Below are 7,450 nucleotides of genomic sequence, written 5' to 3' on the forward strand. Positions count from 1 at the left end.
ATAGAAATAATTCTTAAAAATCTTTAAAAAACTCATTTGTAAAGTTTAGTAAACTTGATGTAGTGAGAACAATAGGCACTTTTCAATGGTATGGATAAAAGAATATAAAATTCTGGACCCAGGTAGTGGGAGTGCATAAGAAAGGACATGATACAAGACACTTCATGGGTAGAATGTGAAAGAGTGAAGGAAAGAGGAATTCATGAAGTTCGGTTCTCTTCTTAGATAACCATAAGATTAGCTATCCTGTATTTAGTTTATTTGTTTTTGTTTTGTTTTGTTTTACTAGATAAAAGTGTTTCTTTCCACAAATAAAATTATTCCTCATGGGTCAATTTTTATAATTCTCAAATATTTACACTTTGTACTTAAAGGCATTTTTCCCAATTGAGAATTTCTCAGAGCTTTCCAATACTCATTAGCCTCTTGGTATTCAGCTCATATTCTGGGGAAAATTCAGTCATTCTTCTATTCATTCACTAATTCCTTCAATATTTTTTTTGTAGACTCTATGGACTGGGTATGAGCTTCAAATCTGTGAAGGCAGATTTTTATAATTATTATACTTGGCAATTATGATAAAAACACAATTATTTTACACATGTAAAATACTATAAATGGTATGAAATCACAGTGAACTATTTTACTAAAAATTGTAAAGAGGTAAATAATTTAAGATATTGTCAAATAAAATATTTGGGATTTTAGAGGATTGAGAAATTATTTTCATTTTGGGCTTTGGATATATAAAGAAAGGCTTAATGGAATGACATTTGAACTTGCAGGATAGGTAGAATTTGTGTGACTAAAGATGTGGATTAAAGGAAAGGAAACAACATGAGCAACATGGCATATTTGAAGAAAGAACAAGAACTCAGTTTTGGCTGGGGTTCAAGATGAAAGGGATGAAGCTGAACATTAGAGCTATGTTGTGAAGGACTGTGATTGCCAGTCTGAGGGGTCTGGACTGCATCCAGTAGGTAATGGAAACTACCAAAAGATTTCAGGCTTGGAATGACACTTGGAGTTGTACTTTAGATTGATCAATATGACAATTGTGATGAGAGTGGTCTCAGGATTCAGTGGCAGGGAGATCAGTTAGCAAAGTATTTCAGAAAGATAATAATAAATAGTAGAGAGGGGATGGATCTCAGTACTACTATGTAGTGGAACTGATTAGAGATGAACAAGGGACAAGAGACCAAAGGTTGCAGTGAGTTTTTTATCCTAAATGAATGAGAAGGGTGTTACTGTCCCATTCAACTAATTAGATAACTTCAAAGAGAAAAAAAGTATTTAGTGATTGTTACTTAGACAAAGACAAAGAGTTGAAACAGTTAGATAATTTGAATAGAAAAACATGCCTTTAGGGGAAAAGGAAAGCTTTCATACCTAAATCAAAGAACTCCATCATCAAAATCAGTCAACACTTTTTATCACAATTATGTAGACAGAGCTGTGTGAACAAATGAGGAACTACATAATATGTTATTTGCTGGTAGGATAATCCAAAAGTCCCCATTCTTCACCATTTAGTAACATATAATATGTTATTACAAAAGAGTATTTAAACTTTATAAAGGAAGAACTTGCCTATTTTGTTCACTGCCATAACAAAATGTCCTCCATCACAGAAAATAAAGATAGAAAGAATGCAAAAGGAAGTAAGGAACAGAGAAAGAGGAGGAAGGAGGGAGGGAGAAAGAAAGAGGGAAATAGATAAGGAGGTGAAAGTGGAATGAAGATGGTGGATAAGAAAGAAAATAAAGATAAATAGGAGACTGGGGTAGTTTATTTAGAACATGATGAAAGGAACTACTTGCAAGCATTCTTTATTGAATGAAAACAAAGTTGAGAAGTTCAAAACTATAACTTGATTACAGATAAGGACCAATTTTCTCTAGAAAGGTAAGTCATCAAGATGGCAGAGTAGGAAGTCCTGGACCCTCCTACTTCCCCACACACTGATTCAGTAACAATTCATGAACAAATTATCTTTGTGAGAAATCAAAATCTAACTGAAAGTCACCTGCACCTTGGGTGAATATAAAACCACATTCACTGAAGCTGGTAGGGAGATTCAAGACATCCTCTCACCCAAATTTTTACCCCCAATGAAGCATGATACAATTAGGAAGGGACCTAACTCCCAGTTTTACCCAAGGGAGGGAAGAGATTAGTTCAGATGTCCAACATCCCAACTTTTCTAAGGAGGATTCCCAGAGGACTGATTTCATCTTTTCAGTCTTAGAGCTCTGATGGGTCTGGCATAAGTAGCCTCCCATGGGAGAATGGAAGCAGCATACTGGGCTGGTAGACACAATAGCTACTTCATTCTGTCCCCTCATCAGAGAGCAAGCATACAAAAACCACAGCTCCCTGTTTTTCCCTAAGGATTGAGAGTTGGTAGAAGCTTCTAAAATCTCTGGCTGGGCTGTGTTGTGAATGTTTTCTCCTGTATGAGCTCAGTCCATAAAGATATGGCTCTTTCTCCAGGATAGATAACTAGGTCACAAACAAGTCTTAAGAAAGTTAAGAAAATTGAAATCGTAACAAATATTTTTTTTTTTAATCACAGTGGGATAAAACTGGAAATTAATAGCAGAAGGAACACGGGAAAAACCACAAATCTTTATAAATTAAACAACTCTTAAACAACTGTTTGGTTAAAGAAGAATAAAAGCGAAATTATAAAATACCTTGAGACAAATGAAAATACAACATACCAAAATGTATTTGATATAGCAGAAGAGGTACTAACTAATCATATTCATAGTGATGAATGCCTACCTTAAAATAGAAGGAAGATCTCAATAAATAACAACTTTACCCCTCAAGGAACTAGAAAAAGAAGAATGAAATAAGCCCAAAGTTAGAATAAGAAAGAAAATAACAGGTTAGAGCAGAGGATAAAAGAAATAGAAATTAGAGGAAAATAAGAAAAAGTCAAGAAAACGGAGTTGGTTGCTTGAAAAGGTAAACAAAATTGACTTAATCTTAGCTAGACTATGAAAAAGAAAGAAAACTCAAATAAAATCATAAATGAAAAAAAGACTCATTACAACTGATGTCACAGAAGTAAAAAGGATCATAAAGGACCACTATGTATGATTATATGCCAACAAACTGGATAACCCTAAAGAAATGGAGAAATTCCTGGAAGCATACATTGTACCAGACTGAATCTTGAAGAAATAGAAAGTCTAAACAAACCAATAACTAGTATGGAGATTAAATCAATAATCAAAAGCCTCCTAACAGGGATATCTGGGTGGGTCAGTTGGTTAAGTGTCCAATTCTTGATTTCAGCTCAGGTCATGATCTCACAGTTCATGGATTTGAGCCCCACATCAGGCTCTCCGCAGGTAGAGCCTCCTTGGGATTCTGTCTCCCTCTCTCTCTCCCCACACCCACTCACACTGTCTCTACCTTTCTACAAGTAAATAAATAAACTTTAAAATTAAAAAAAAAAACCCTCCTAACAAAGAAAAGCCCAGGACTAGATGGCTTACTGAGTGAATCTTACAAAAGATTTAAAGGATTAATCCCAAACCTTCTCAAACTCCTCTAGAAAATTGAAGAGAAGGGAACGTTTCTTACTCATTTTGTGAGACCAGAATTATCCTGATACCAAAGGCAGACAAAGACAACACAATATAAGAAGACAACAAGCCAATATCCTTGATTAAGATAGATGCAAACATCCTCAACAATATACTAGCAAACAAAATTTAACATCACATTAAAAGGGTCATATGCCATGACCAAGTGGGATTTATCGCTGGTATCCAAGGATGGTATGCCAAATGAAAATCAATTAGGGGTGTCTGGGCAGCTCAGATGGTTAAGCATCTGAGGTTTCACCTCAGGTCATGATCTCACGGTTTGTGGGTTTGAGCCCCACATCATGTTCTGTGCTGACAGCATGCTGCCTGCTTGGGATTCTCTCTCTCCCTCTCTCTGCACCTCCCTGTTCATCCACTCTCTCCCAAAATAAATAAATAAACATAAAAAAAAATGAGAGGAGGATCCAAAGTGGCAGAGCAGCATGGAAGTTTTTTTTTATGTCTTTCTGCACAACCTGAACCACAGAACTAGTCAAGTACATGGCACGGAGAGGTGAACTAGGGTAGAAAGAAGCCACAGAGGGCAAGGAGCTGTTCTTGCTTGTGGAGAAAGGATGGAGATGTGGNGGAAAAGTGGAAACAAAACTGAACAAAAAAAGGGAGAAAAGAGAGAGTAGAGAGTTTAAATTCCATTAAGACTCGGGGCGCCTCGGTGGCTCAGCTGGTTAAGCATCTGACTTCAGCTCAGGTCATGATCTCGTGGTTCGTGGGTTTGAGCCCCGTATCGGGTTCTGTGCTGGCAGCTCAGAGCCTGAAGCCTGTTTCCGATTCTGTGGCTCCCTCTCTCTCTCTCTGCCCCACCCCCACTCATGTTCTGTCTCTCTCCGCCTCAAAAATAAACTATAAAAAATAAATAAATAATGAAAAAATAAAAAATACTCTTTCCTGCTTTGTCAAAGATTAGTTGGCTGTACACTTTTGGGTCCAAATCTGATTTCTCTATTCTACTCCATTGGTCTATGTGTCNACAATAAACCTTTAAAAAATAAAGAAAGAAAAAAAGAATAAATAAAATAAATTCCATTAAGACTCTATAAACAGGGGGAGCCCAGAGTCTGAAACTCCACAGCTCGATACCTGGCAGTGCTCTAGTGGGAAGGGTGAATCCCCAGGAACAGAGAGTGAGGTCTGAGGGGTCCGAGGGCCATACAGGGAGAGGCAGTTCCCCTACTGGGAGAACATTTGGTAGAGACCGCAATCACCCCACAGGCAAAGGTCCGAATGGACCTGGAGAAAAACCACATTCACTGGTGTTAGAACAAGGACGTTAAAGTTGAAGCCTGGCACAAGATGTGTGATGTGATTTTTCCATAAACCCTGAAATGCTGCTGCTAGAATATTGCACGAACTTTTTCTGGTGCATGCTGGCTTCCAGCCGCAGGCTCTGGGCATCAGCATCAGTACGGTCTCTTGCATGTTCCTGGGGGCAGGCCAGAACCCAGGCATTGCTCAGCGAGACACTCCCCCAGGTCTGAGTGGGTCAAAGCTGAAGTCCCTCAGAAGTGAGGGGCTGGGAGGGGCGCCTGGGTGGCTCAGTCGGTTAAGCGTCCGACTTCAGCTCAGGTCATGATCTCACGGTTCGTGGGTTCAAGCCCCGCATCAGGCTCTGTGCTGACAGCTAGTTCAGAGCCTGGAGCCTGCTTCAGATTCTGTGTCTCCCTCTCTCTCTCTGACCCTCCCCTGCTCATGCTGTCTCTCTCTCTCTCAAAAATAAATAAAATTAAATTAAAAAAAAAAGAAGTAAGGGGCTGGGAAACACAGCTCGATTTGAGATAAAACTCAGGATGGAGGTACTGCCTGGCAACCTCAGCTTGGTCACATACAGTGAGAAGCAGGGAGTGGACAGAAGCAAGAGACAAAGGAAGGGTGCTTGACTGACGTTCCAGGAGAGCACAGAGTTCCGATATTAGAGACTGGGTAGCTGGGTGATGCCATTTTCACCCCTTCCGTTCATGTGCTTTCACGCTTACGTGCCCCAAAGCAATCCACCCCAGTAAACAAATCAGCGCCATCTAGTGGAGAATGAAGCCGTTTACATTAAGCCCCACCCAATTGAGCCAATAGCACTCTTGACAAACATGTTTCTGAGTGCTTAGTTTATGGACTATAAAGTACTTCATAGCTTGACTTCTACGGGAAACCAGATGTAATTTCAATAGTATTTCATTCTGTTCGCTGGTCCAGTTATTCAAATTTTTCTTTTATTATTCTTGAATACAGAAAGGGAAAAATCTATTTTTATTTTCCATTTTTATTAAAAAGACTAAATTTTCTTCTATTATAATTTTTACTTTTTTTGTAAATTTTTAAATTTCTATTTTACTTCCATCACTTTATTTTATTCTATTTTATTGTATTCATTTTTCAAATTTTCAAATGTTTCCTTTATTTTCCTTTTCTTTATTTTTTTCTTTTCTTATCTTTCCCTTTTCTTTAATATATCAGCTTGTTTCAACAACCAGACCAAAACACACATAGGATCTAGCATCCATTATTTGATTTCTTTGTGTTGTTTTTAATTCCTTTTCTTCCTCCAAAATGACAAAATGAAGGAATTCACCCCAAAAGAAAGAACGGGAAGAAATCACAGCTGGGGACTTAAAACATTTATAAGCAAGATGCGAAACCAGAATTTAGAATCATGATAATAAGAATATTAGCTGGGGTTGAAAATAGATTAGAATCCCTTTCTGCAGAAATAAAAGAAGTGAAAGCTAATCAGGATGAAATTAAAAAATGCTATAACTGAGCTGCAATCTCAAATGGATACAACAGTGGCAAGCATGGATGAGGCAGAGCAATAAATCAGTGATATAGAAGACAAACTTATGGAGACTAATGAAGCAGAAAAAGAGAGTGAGACTAAGGCAAAGAGCACGACATAAAAATTAGACAGGAATTAAAAAGCAAAAACATTATTAATTAAAAAGGAATGACATCAGAATCAGGGGTCTGAGAAGATAAAGAGCAAGAAAACGGGGTAGAAAACTTATGTGAGCAAATCATAGCAGAAAACTTTCCCAACCTGGGGAAAGACGCAGACATGAAAATCCAGGAGGCACAAAGGACTCCCATTAGATGCAACAAAAACTGACCATCAACAAGGCATATCATAGTCAAATTCACAAAACACTCTGGCAAAGAAAAAATCCTGAAAGCAGCAAGAGAAAAAAGTCTTTAACCTACAAGGGAAGACAGACCGGGTTCACAGCAGGCCTATCCACAGAAACTTGGCAGGCCAGAAAGGAGTGGCAGGATATATTCAATGTGCTGAATTGGAAAAAATATGCAGCCAAGAATTCTGTATCCAGAAAGGCTGTCATTAAAAGTAGAGGGAAAGATAAAAAGTTTCCCAGAAAAACAAAAGTTAAAGGAGTTCATGACCACTAAACCACCCTGCAAGAAATTTTAAGGGGAACTCTCTGAGGGCAGAAAAGACAGAAAAAAAAAACCCCATAAAACCCCCAAAAGACCAAGAGCAACAAAGACTAGAAAGGACCAGAGAACACTACCAGAAACTCCAAACCTACAGGTGACGTAATGACAATAAATACATATCTTTCAGTATTCACTCTAAAACGTCGATGGACTAAATGCTCCAATCAAAAGACACAGAGTAACAGAATGAATAAGAAAACAAGATCCATCTATATGCTGTCTACAAGAGACCCATTTTAGACTTAAAGACACCTTCAGATTGAAAGTAAGGGGATGGAGGGGCGCCTGGGTGGCTTAGTCGGTTAAGCGTCCGACTTTCGCTTAGGTCATGATCTCGCGGTTCGTGGGTTCGAGCCCCGCGTCGGGCTCTGTGCTGACTGCCAGCT

The sequence above is a fragment of the Crocuta crocuta genome, unplaced genomic scaffold, assembly GCF_008692635.1.
Source record: "Crocuta crocuta isolate KB4526 unplaced genomic scaffold, BGI_CrCroc_1.0 scaffold737, whole genome shotgun sequence".
Lineage (NCBI taxonomy): Eukaryota > Metazoa > Chordata > Mammalia > Carnivora > Hyaenidae > Crocuta > Crocuta crocuta.